This window comes from Lactuca serriola, chromosome 8, assembly GCF_051521515.1.
Source record: "Lactuca serriola cultivar US96UC23 chromosome 8, Lser_US96UC23_V15, whole genome shotgun sequence".
NCBI classification, from domain to species: domain Eukaryota; kingdom Viridiplantae; phylum Streptophyta; class Magnoliopsida; order Asterales; family Asteraceae; genus Lactuca; species Lactuca serriola.
In genome coordinates, this window is record NC_136415.1 from 68412684 (window position 1) to 68425736 (window position 13053).

Sequence of the window (13053 nt, forward strand, 5' to 3'; positions counted from 1 at the left end):
TTCAATTTTAAGGTGTGTGTCTTACAGAAGTCAGGAACGAATTTATCCGTTTAAACCAAGATTCTAAAAAGTTCGCTATGACCAAAGGCTTGTACATGCCGCCACGCTTTATCAAAATGCCGCATAAAGTCGTATATGCATATAAAAACAAGTTATAGTAAAAATATATAGAGAATTAATAATTATATACAAAATTACCGTCTTAAGTCGCGCTTTAGAAATGACATGACTTAGAAAATTTTGAGGCTTGACATTGCCGTCAAGTCGATTCTAATGTTATATAGAACCTTGATTTAAACATCTATAAAACAAGTATAATTTTCTTGTGACACATACAATCCTACAACAACACGAATAAAAAATGAAATATTTTAAATATTAAAATGTATACATATTCTTCCTAAATCCAAAATAAATCAAAATTTAAATACAAAAACTATTTCCGAAAACCTCATTTTCATTTCCCCCTAAAATGTTTTCAGTTCCCGCTAATAGCTTTTGATTTTTAAATTAAAATCACCAAAACACCCTTGTTCTCCCCCAATACTTGCAACACCCTCGTTCACGTCATGAGACTCATTCCCCTGACACGCTCTTTCATAATGTTCATCAGAGTGAAGAGTTGTGACCCTTCTCAGATCTCCCACACGACGATCGTTCCCTCATCTCGGCTCCAGACTTCCTATCGCGGCGGCGGCTATTGCTTCTTCGTCTGTAAGACCGACTTTCTTTACTCGATTACACCTCATGGATCAATACATGACGTTTGAGTTCTAAAATCGATGAAGCATATGACTTTCTTGTACGATTTTGAATCTAAAGCTCAATTCTTGTTCCCAGTTTTTGGTTTGGAATCCCACTTTTTTTTTTCCCTGGTTTGTGCACCTTGTGATAAGCTGATGATATTATTTTTGAATCGATAAAGCACTTAAATTTTAAGCACATTATTGTTTTTGGAGTCAATGAAGCTTATAATCTGATTTTTTTGATATAGTTTGGTGATTTTCTGGTTTATCTTAACAGTAAGCACTAATGTTTCCTCTACAGGATGTTGATGAGGGCAAAACTATTAACGATAATACACAGAATCTTGTTAGATATATGCTTTCTTCAAACCTGGAGAAGTCCGTGGTTGGGATACCTATACATGTCCATGTAAGTTGCTTTCAATCTATCTGCCTGTGTGATATTACATTAGTCTCTCTCTCTCTCTATATATATATCCATTTTATTAGTATAATCCTCTAAACATAACTAAACTTCTAATTACATCTTGTATATTATTTAGTTGATTTTTTTATGGAAATTTAATCTTGTTGAATCACTTTAAAGAAGGAAGTCTGTTTCTGAAAATCTCAATGAAGGAAATCGGTTTTTTAATTTTTGTTTGATCATAAGTATGATGTCATTGTTTCTGTTACATGATGCACTTGGGACTTCTGTGGGAGATTAACAGATCCATGAACTTATTTTACTTATCAAGAAACCCCTTTTGAATCTGATAGACCCCAACCACTCGAGGTTTATAAGAGAATGGCAAAAGGGTCCAAGGAAAGATTTAATGCTCTTTTTCTGCAGTTTTGATCTTATGGGCATTTTAGTCTTTTAATTTTTTAATTTTTCATGTATGAGTCTGCAGTCCTTTTGTGAGTGGAAACAGCCCTTTTTAAATCAGGTGTTGTTGTATTTTTTTTTGTCTTTTATTCTAGTATTTAAGGTAGTGGTCGAGTCTAGAAGGATATTATGAGTTTTGTTTTGGTAAAGGAACTTTTGGAGAGAAACATCCTCTTAAAAATGATGGAAACATTGATCGGATTGTTTTTGCTTCCTTGTGTTAATTTATAGTTTGGTACTTTGGTTGTTAAAATCTGAGCATAAGGTGTGTTATCAGGTCAAGGCTTATCAGAATCCGCTTTAGGAACTAAATTTCATGAAATGCTCACTCGACAATTAATAAAGATGTGTTGATGTATAGATTTGTTTTTTCCCTTTGTGAAAGGGTTATGGGAATCCTTGATTAATGTCTATTTTAGTGTAATTTTTTAAATATCCTTGAATGGTAGAGGCATATTCAGTTATGTTCTCATTCCCCTTGTCTGCAAGTATTTGTTTGAGGAATTGAAGCTTGATGTCAATACTAAAGAGCAAGATGATTATTTTCTTGTGTCACTTAAAGACATTGTAAAGTCCTAAAACGCATAATAATTGGTTTGGTCATTAATGTCCTATATGCTTCTTGTTGTATTCATGGTATAAGACAATATATGATGTATTATTATTTGTTTTTATGTTCTTGATATTGACCTTAAATAAAAGATATGACCATTCCCAAATATTCTTTTTGGCACAAAGTTATACCTATAACATCAAATTGAATATTGACGTCAAATCGGTTGTTGATTTGATGCTTTAAAATAAAATAAGTTATTGGTTTTTGCTTTGAATTGTTATTATCATCTATATGGTTATTCACACAATAAGTGTTTGCTACATATAATATGATTGTAATCTAATTGATATGTGTCGGGTAGAGTGTTTGTAATCTAAAGGTTGTTATTATCATCTAATTTGTTTCATATTACAGGTGTGCCTTAACATGAAATGGGCAATATATTGCATAAAGTTTGGGGATGTGTTTGGTGACATAGACTCTCTTAAAGGTTTCAATAATGCTTCACCTTCATCTGCAAAGGGGACAAATAACAAGGGAGTGAGTAAAACCCCTTCATAAGAAGGCTCTTGTATAGGAAGTGTATAAAGCTTTGTTTGCAAAGCCATAGATCCAACAGTCATAGTATTTTCTATTGTTTTTATAATTATGTATATATATTCACTTGTTTCTTGGAAGATGATTTTTTAGTTTGATTTCCAAGTTAGGGCTTTCTTTTTGTGAATTATGATGTGGCTTTACTGAAACCAGAAACCACCAATCCGAAGTGACAACTCTATTTAATTTGTTATTCATTTTGTTGGTAGTTGGTAAGGATCATCTGCATCAAGGAAACTGGTAAGGTGATGATTAGTTTTAAGATTATCTATTTGGTTGTTGTTCCTTTACTTAGTTTGTTATATTATTTAGATATCGATTATGATGAACTAATGGCAGTGGATGATTGAAAATGCTGGAAGGTATCGACAGAGTAATTTGGAGAAAAAACTATGTTTGGATCTAGGAAAGAGCCATTATGGTCAATATGGCACCAACACTACATTAGTTAACCTGGAGCATACGTAATTCAACCACTTGCAAACAGATACAAAGATACCACTATGGGTGCTTCGATCATTAGCCAATCAGTTGTTGATGAAGGATCAAGGACTAGAATCAAAGGGTCTGGAATATTGAATTCAATTGATATTAGTGGTGCTGGTGAACCAAGTAATAGTAAATAAAAGTAGTAAATATAAGTTAAGAAATTGTGTTCATGAGCCAAACTCTTATACTCCTATTTTTTATACTTTATATGACTGAAGACTTGATTTTTTTAACAGTTTGAACCAATTATTGTATGATCAGAAGTTGAAAAGGTGCATTTTAAAGATAAATGCTATTGTTGGTGAAAATGTTTTGGTTTGGATTTTCATCTCTAAAATGGAATATAAGAAAACTGGGACAATTTAAATTAGTGCAAAAGAGTAATATGGTCTTTTATTTTTTTGGGAGTTCTGGATGTAGAAATTGGTATAGACCGTAATAACGGTTTATGTCCCCTTTAAGATGATATTTTGGTGGATTTAAAGGAGCCCTTCAGATGCAATTTTAACCATTTGTTTTGTACATGTTCACATTACTCCCACTATTATATGACCAAAATAGGTCCCAAAGTCAAACTGATATATAACTAAAAGTCATTTGATGTAGCCAATTCATCATTTTTTGACATACATAATAAAATGCATGACCATAAACAGCTAAAAGTAACTTTTTGAATTAATATTATCAAGATATTATTATTGTTAAGGATTTAGGTGATGAAGCACAACATACATTAATAAGTCACCAATAAATACTTACAATATATTTTCGTTTTATGAAGACTATTCTTTAAATCTAGACATATACTAGTACAAAAGGAATGACCATTACATAATTATAGTCACACATTCAATGACCATACTATAATTATACTGATTAGACATTATATTTCTTCTATTACTAGATTTACTTATAGACACACATAATAATTGTAAACATAACCAAATACAACTTACACTAACAATATTTGTTTTTTTTTCAAAGCTAATTCATCATATTTTGACACACATAATAAAAGACACATGACCATAAACCACTAAAAGTAATTTCTTTTATTTCTTTTATTAAGTCACTAGTAACACCACTGTCACACCCCCGAACCAGACAACGGAAACGTCCGAGGGTTATTGTGACTTAATTGAATATCATCACAATGATTATACATGAATCATAACATCATTCATCACCATGCATTAAAATATTACAACTGATATTGTTTACATTCGGTACATTGTTTTAAACATTACAAATCCATAACATAAACCGTTCGATAATAAATTTAAGCAAAACACCATGACATCACTTGGTACTTATTCTTCGGTTTACCTGTTTCCTGATAATACAAGTATTTTGGAAAAACGTCAACATATGAAATGTTGGTGAGTCCATAAGTAATGTTGTGAAAAATGATTTCTGTGAAGTTTGAAAAACCCAGAAAATCCAATATTTTCTGAAAAGAGTATTGTTTATAAAAAAATGTGAAGATCCGTAAGTATGCCTGTCAATTTTTGTAAACATGTATAATTGTTGAACTTTGTATACATCACATAAGTAAAAGTGTTGAACTCCCTGGGAAAACCCGATGTTTTCCCAATACATAAAATTACGTGTCTTTTTTATTGTTATACCGATACGACGATTGTTTTTGATTACCCAGGTGACATTGGATTAATTATGGGTTGTGAGTTGTTATAATCACGCATTAATGAAAATGACTAGTTTATAACTACCAATTACAAACGATCCTTTAGGCGTCGTCCGTACTACTCACTTAATCCAACCACCCTGACTTCTCATAGCCCCACAACCGAGGAGAAAGGAGGGTATGAAGCCCCCTTTATTTCCATAAGTTGTTCAAGGCTATCGGGAATGCGAAAGGCGCTTGGCCCGACTCGCATTTGAATTCTCGACTTCATTAGTAGTACCAATGGACCCTTGGGGCCCAACAACACAATAGAGCTATTGAAAGTCCTTTTACATGGAATTAGGTCATAGAAGGCCCAATAACATGTAAGCGCGTTCCCTTCGGGCCTAAAGATCATGTTATTGGGTTAGCAAGGCCCAACAAGCACGATTTGAAACTTTCAAGCCCAAAGATTGAATATTGACTCCTCGTAGATTTCGCATGTTTATTGAAGTACTATTGTTTATTGATTTTTGATTTGTTATTGATTCGAGACCGAATCAATTCGTTTGGTAACGATATTGGTGTTGAAAGTGTATTTGTTATTACGTTTTGCCGGTAGTCGTGGATCTCGTATTTTGTCTTAAGGGGTTTATTTGTTTAAAAGTAAGATTTTACCTTTTCACGACCCTTCTTTGATAAAATTTGCACTTTTAATTCTTTATATAAAAGAGTTTCCATTTTAGTCCTCAAACCATTTTTTTTCTTGACACTTTAGTACCATAACTTATTGAAAAGACATTTTCAGCCAAAATTTACTTTGTAAACAGCTTAAGTCCTTCAAAAATGAAGTTTTCTCGGTTGGAACCCCCATTTTCACAACTTTTACAGTTTTGGCCCAAAATGGAAAAGTTTTGCATTTTTTATCCCTTTTGAATTTGAAGAACATTTTTGACCTTTGAAATGGTTTTAATACACTTGAAATCCCCTGTTTTACAGAAAGTTACATTTCCAGCCCCTCAAATTTAAAAATTTCGCAAATTGGAGCTTATTGGGCCGAAAAGCCCATTTTAGCCCATTAGGTTCAAAATTTACATTTTAAGCCCCTCAAAAATGTTGATATTCAGAAAAATTGTATTAGAAACTGTTTGGACCCATTTCAACCTCCATAAATTATAATTTGTCGTTTTGGGCCCTTAGTTTTGTATTTTTGACAATTTAAGCCCAAAAATGGGTTTTATGTCCAAATATGTTCATCCTAACCAAATGAACTATTTTTCTTGACTTGATTAGTGTAAAATGGTGTAAGTTATGTTTATTTCGTCCCTCATGTTATAGATCTCGGTTTTTAGGTACTTTTTGGCTAACATATTCATCACAACACATGATATTACAGTATTACACACAAACATGCATCAAATCACACAAAGCATATATTTACTCATAGATCTACACATTTGCTTGTATTCTCCCCTAGGGATGAGATTTAGAACCGGAAAATTGGACCGGAACCGGAACCGGACCCGTTAGAACCGGAATATATAGAACTGGGTTCGGTTCCGGGTTTAAAAATTGGCTTTATCCAGGTTCCGGGTAATCCGGGTTTGGGTCCATTGGGTCCGGGTAAACCGGGTCTAAAATCCGGAACCGGTTTTTGGAACCGGAACCACTTTTAGGGCCGGAACCACTTTTTTTGAAACATTTACAAGATGCATATCTTATTCGTTTCAACTCCAATTGACATACGGTTTTTTCCAACATATAGTTTAGAGTTTGTACATGATTCTAGACTATAAATTTGTCATTTTTAGTTTTATATTCATTGACTTACAGTCCTCAAAAGTTGAGATACCAAAGCTGAAAGTTTTTAGTTTTTTAGTTTTTTTGTATTCGGTGAAAGTTTTTAAACATGCATATCTAATTCGTTTGAAGTCGGATTGACATGTGGTTTTTTTTTCAAATTCTAGTTTATAGTTTGTACATGAGTTTAGACTATAATTTTGTCATTTTTGGTTTAACATTCAATGATTTACAGTCCTCCGAAGTCGAGATATTAAAACTGAAAATTTTCAACTTTTCAGCTATTTGTTTTTGTACTTTGTATTATGTGAAAATATTAACACAAGTATATCTCATTCGTTTAAATTCAGATTAACATGTGGGTTTTTCCAGAGTGTATTTTAGAGTTTGTACATGATTTTAGACTCTAATTTTGTTAATTGTGGTTTCGTATTCAATAAGTTACAGCCCCCCAAAGTCGGGATATCAATATGAAAATTTTCAAAGTTCAACCCACTAAGTAGTAAGTAATTACCAAAAAATTCCGGTTTTTTCGGGTTTTCCGGGTCTAAACCCACTTTATCCGGTTCCAACCTACCCACTTTGATGTTTCCGGGTTTTCCGGTTCTAGACCCACTTTACCCGGTACCATACCCGGAACCGGTTCCTATATACCGGTTCAGTTTCCGGTTCTATAAAATCCCGTTAACCGGTTCCGGGTTTTCCGGGTCTGGGTCCATCCGGTCCGGGTTTGGACCCACTTTCATCCCTATTCTCCCCCATAAAAACTCATAAAAACCGAAAGAAAGGGGGTATGAAGCTCACCTTGAGTTCAGGGCCGGTCCAAGCAGATTTGAGGCCCGGGGCAACTTAAAAAATGAGGCCCTCCGCAAAAATTGTTTATTAAAAAATAATCAATATAGTAGAGGTTAAGAGTTACACAAAAACATACATGAATTACTATCTATTTATCTATAGTTGTCTCCCATTCTTCAACAACATGGACTATTAACTTCTTTCTAAACAAATTAATAAATGCTATCCAGATTTCATTTTGAAATTTAGTTTGACATTAGAGATAATATATGTAACAAAGTTAATAGCAAACGTTAAAAAGATGGCATTTTATTGAGAAAATAGATTTCATTAAGACATTTCATCAAACACTTCATAGACAACTAAAATCACATATTTTTTTCAAGCGGAAAAGCTTTTGCAAAGGAACTTAAATATGTAGAAATCAATAACAAAGAAATTGGAAAGGAAATCCAATACATTACCTGTAGGTTGATATCCATAATCTATTTTAGAAATCAGAAAACAAAGGTGTATTCAAAATCAGAAATTAGAAATCAAAACCTAAATCTATAGAAATCGATAAGGAAAGCAAATGAGAAAAAAAAAATATACCTTTAGGTTCATATCCATAATACATTTCAAAAATCAGAAATTAGAGGCGTATTCATACTTAAAAACAGAAATATTGAGAGGTTGTATTCTCATTATAAAGACGATTAAACTTCTTCTTGAGAACTGTTGAGAAGTACTTTGGGAGTTGGGAGTAGAACCGGGAGATTTAAGAGACTTTGAGGGTCTTTTCCCGCTTGCTTATGAGTAAGAGACACAGAAAAAACATATGACACATGGGAACAAATGGAGTGCAAAAAAAAATACGATGTAGAAAAAATGGAGGGTAAAAAAATTTAGGAGCGGAGCGAAAAATTTAGAGCTTTTTTGAGGAAAATTCGGAAGTTGCAAGACTCGAACCGAGGCATATCCTACATTGAATTCCGCTGCGGCTTAACCATGTCAGTTGCAAATAAGTTTGTTTTTTTTACTGCTTAATATATTATATATCATCTACAACTACATATATATACATTAATCATAATTTTTAGGGGCCCCGAGATTTGGCGAGGCCCGGGGCGGTCGCCCAGTTTGCCCTCCCTCTAGGGTCGGCCCTGCTTGAGTTGTAGTTGCGGTTTTGAAGAAGATTGGAAGGAGCTTGATGTTTTTTTCGGCCCTAACAAGCCTTCCTTTGATGATTTCGAACTTAGAGGGTTTCTAAGAGAGTGATCATGATTTTGCATGGATTAGAAAGAGATTTTTGATAAAACAAAGAACCTAGATCATAGATCCAAGCATGATCTTACCTTAGATGAAGAATTTGTGGAAATATCTTCTTGAAAAACCTTCTAAATTTCGAGAACTTGATGAAGAGTGGAGGGAGTTTCCTTGAGAGATTTTGTGAGAGAAATGTGTGTGTGTGTGTGTGTGCTTGGAATCGGCCGAGAGCAAGAGAGAGGAGAGAATAGTGATTTTTGAACTGAGTTGCATGAAAACATGAGATGTCATGGATGTTTGAAGTGTAATAACCTAGATATCTTCCATGCAAAGATGAGGTGTCATGCAAAAGTCAACTTCTTCTTCTCCTTTTGGGCTTGGGCCAAGAATTAGAGAGGAAGAGAAAAGAATTTGGGCCTTGTATGCTTAAGCCTTTTTCATGGTTATGTTAAGTGATGTTTGGTCCAAATAATCATAAATGTGAGTCTTATGACCTATTAGGGCTAAATTAGGTTAATTATGGCCCAAAATGGTTCATATAATTAGTTTATTTCAGTTTAGGCCCAATATGGCCCAAAATATTGTAATAAATGGAAGTGGGTCCAATTAGAGCCCATTTAAGAGTTCTAAGCCCAAGGTGGTCAAATTGGAAGCTTATTGGTCCATTGGGCCCAATAAGGAAGTCCTAGTCCAAAATGGACTTAAACAAGAACTTCTAGGGTTTCCAATTGCTTATTGACTACTTGAAATGCTTGCATGGTGTGTTTGATTGAAATTTTGTTGTCATAGAGTATGCATCATACATGCTCTTATGTCTTTGATTCATAATTTGACTTAAGTGTTGTAGTTACAAGGCACAAAAATTTCTAGTTGTGACATCATCCCCCCGTTAGAGGGAATTTTGTCCCGAAATTCTTTTGAAAGCTAGATTTGAGAATGCTAGAATAGGTGATGGTACTTTTGCTTCATTTGGTCTTCGCGTTCCCACGTGAATTCTGGCCCACGCTTCGCGTTCCACCGTACTTTCACGATTGGGATGCGACTTTGTTTAGTACGCTTCACCTCCCTGTCCATGATTTCGACTGGTTCTTCAACGAATAGGAAATTCTCGTTGATTTCAATCTCGTCAAGGGGAATGACGAGAGTTTCATTTGATAGGCACTTCTTTAGATTGGAAACATGGAACACGGGGTGTACGCTGCTTAGCTCAGTGGGTAGCTGCAGTTTGTACGCCACTGGACCTATTCGGGCAACGATCTCGAAAGGTCCAATGTATCGTGGGTTCAGTTTTCCCCGTTTTCCAAAACGAATGACCCCTTTCCAAGGTGAAAATTTTAACAGCACACGATCCCCAACCTGAAACTCTAAGGGCTTTCGTCGTTTATCAGCGTAGCTCTTTTGTCGGTCGCGCGATGCTTGTAGTCGAGCTCTGATTTGAACTATCTTTTCTGTGGTTTCACGTATGATCTCCGGTCCCGTTAACGCCTTGTCCGATGCCAGTTTCTTTGCTAGCTGGGGGTCGCCCACCTCAGCCCAGCACAACGGTGATCTACACTTACGTCCATATAGTGCTTCGAAAGGAGCGACTTTGATGCTCGAATGGTAACTGTTGTGATACGAGAATTCTACTAAGGGTAAGTGGGTATCCCAAGACTTCCCAAAGTCTATCACACATGTGCGAAGCATATCTTCGAGCGTCTGGATGGTTCGTTCGCTTTGACCGTCCGACGTCTTGGGTAGCTTGGTCACAAAGTCCATGGAAATCCCTTCCCATTTCCACTCGGGGATCACCGGTTGCTGTAATAACCCCGAGGGCTTCTAGTACTCCACCTTTACTTTGGCGCAAATAAGGCATTTGCTGACATAGGTGGCAATTTCTGCCTTCATGTAAGGCCACCAATAATGTTGTTTAATATCCAAGTAAATCTTGTCCGAACCTGGATGGATGGAGTATCGCGTCTTGTGAGCTTCATTCATGACTACCTCCCTAAATCCTCCGAGTTTAGGGACCCAAATACGGTTCATGAAATAGTATACTCCGTCCTCTTTTACCTCTAGATTCTTCTCCATTCTGCGTAGCGCTTCTCTTGCTCTGTTTTCCGTCTTCATGGCATCTGACTGGGCTACCCCGATCTGAGTGGTTAGGTGAGATTGGATGGTTATTGAGAGAGTTTTCGCACGACGATTAGAGTACTCCTTCCGACTCAAGGCATCAACTACCACGTTGGCCTTGCCTGGGTGGTACTTGATTTCACACTCGTAATCATTTAATAATTCAACCCATCTTCGTCGCCTCATATTCAGCTCTTTCTGATTCAAGATGTGCTGGAGACTCTTGTGGTCCGTGAAGATGGTGCACTTCGTACCATAAAGGCAATGCCTCCAAATCTTCAGAGCAAAGACCACTGCTCCCAATTCTAGGTCATGGGTCATATAATTCACTTCGTGTGTCTTTAGTTGGCGGGATGCGTAAGCTATCACTCTTCCACGCTGCATGAGAACGCAACCTAAACCCTGATTTGACGTCTCACAGCAGACCACGAAATCTTCCGTTCCCTCTGGTAGAGATAGTACCGGGGCACTACAGAGCGCTTGCTTCAGGGTTCGGAATGCAACTTCTTGTTTGTCCGTCCATTTGAATGGTATGCCCTTTTGTGTTAGCAAGGTAAGTGGCTTGGCGATCTTAGATAAGTTTTGAATGAACCTCCTATAGTAGCCTGCTAGGCCTAAGAATTGGCGAATTTCTGTGGGTGTCGTCGGGACTGCCCATCCTTCAACGGCTTTGACCTTAGAAGGATCCACATGAATTCCTTCCCGACTAACAACATGACCTAGGAAGTTCACGCTACGAAGCCAGAACTCACACTTGGAGAGTTTTGCATATAGCTTTTCCGTTCGCAGGGTTTCTAGGATTTGTCGGAGATGTTGGCCATGCTCTTTTTCGCTTTGGGAATAGACTAGAATGTCGTCAATGAAGACGATAACAAAGTTGTTGAGGAATGGTCGACAGATTCGGTTCATTAGTTCCATAAATGCGGCAGGGGCATTTGTTAGACCGAAGGGCATTACGACAAATTCATAATGTCCGTAACGAGTTCGGAAAGCGGTTTTGGGAATATCCTCTTCCCGGACCTTGAGCTGATGGTACCCGGACCGTAGATCTATCTTAGAGAAGTAACTAGCTCCTTGGAGCTGGTCAAATAGATCGTCGATTCGTGGGAGTGGATAGCAATTTTTGACAGTGAGTTTGTTTAGCTCTCTATAATCGATGCACATTCTAAAAGATCCGTCCTTCTTTTTGACAAAGAGGACCGGCGCTCCCCATGGCGAGTAGCTGGGTCGGATGAATCCCTTGCCCAGGAGTTCGCTGAGTTGGCTGGACAATTCCTGCATTTCAGCAGGAGCTAGCCGGTAAGGCGATTTAGCGAGAGGGGTTGCTCCTGGAACGAGATCAATTCGGAACTCAACTTGTTTCTCTGGGGGTAATCCAGGAAGATCTTCAGGAAATACGTCTGGGAATTCACGTGCTACTGGAATGTCTTGAATGTTAACCTCTTCCTTGGTTTTATCCATTATGTGAGCCAGGAACATCAAATCATTCTTTGGTAGATGCTTCTGTGCCTGGATGCACGAGATGAGGCGAAAGTTCGTGCTAGGTTTGTCTCCGTAAATAACTAGGGTTTCGTGATTGGGAAGGTGAAGGCGAACAGCCTTCTCGTGACACATAATTTCAGCATGGTGGGGGCTTAACCAGTCCATGCCAATAATCACATCAAAACTCCTAATGGAAACAGGCATTAAGTTTATTCGAAAGATGTGTTGATTCAGAGTTAGGGTACATCCGATGTAGATTTCCCCAGTGGATTCGGTTTTCCCATTGGCCATTTCCACCGTAAAGGTTTCATTGAGCTTCTGGGGTTGTTGTTTTAACAAATGTTTAAACTTATTGCTCACAAAGCTTCGCTCTGCTCCGGTGTCAAATAGGATGCATGCATAAGTGTGGTTTAGGGGAAACATACCGGTAATAACAGCGGGATCCTGAATTGCCTCCCCCTGACCCTGTTGGATAAGGTGTCTAAGTCCATAACTTATTTGGTATATACTTGACTCGACCCGGCATGGTCCATTTGGGTTGCACTTCACCCGAACAATTTATGGATAATTTTATGAGAGTTATACACATATGTTTATTAATATATTATAAGTTATAATATATTAATATGAAGTCATGTTATTTAATTAGTCTTAGTCTTAAATTAATTATGAATTAATTTAGAGATTAAATGGAAGACTAATTAGATTGTGGGCTATTGGTTTTATATAGTGTGGG

At 36.7% G+C, this 13053-nt stretch overlaps 1 long non-coding RNA gene across 1 annotated transcript; it reads left to right on the top strand.

Moving 5' to 3' along the window:
* The first annotated feature begins 527 nt into the window (after positions 1-527).
* Positions 528-3493, top strand: LOC145065415 (uncharacterized). Its single transcript, XR_013688411.1, has 4 exons — positions 528-714; positions 1048-1155; positions 2585-3007; positions 3107-3493. It is a non-coding gene; the product is annotated as an uncharacterized LOC145065415 (long non-coding RNA).
* The last annotated feature ends 9560 nt before the right edge of the window (positions 3494-13053 follow it).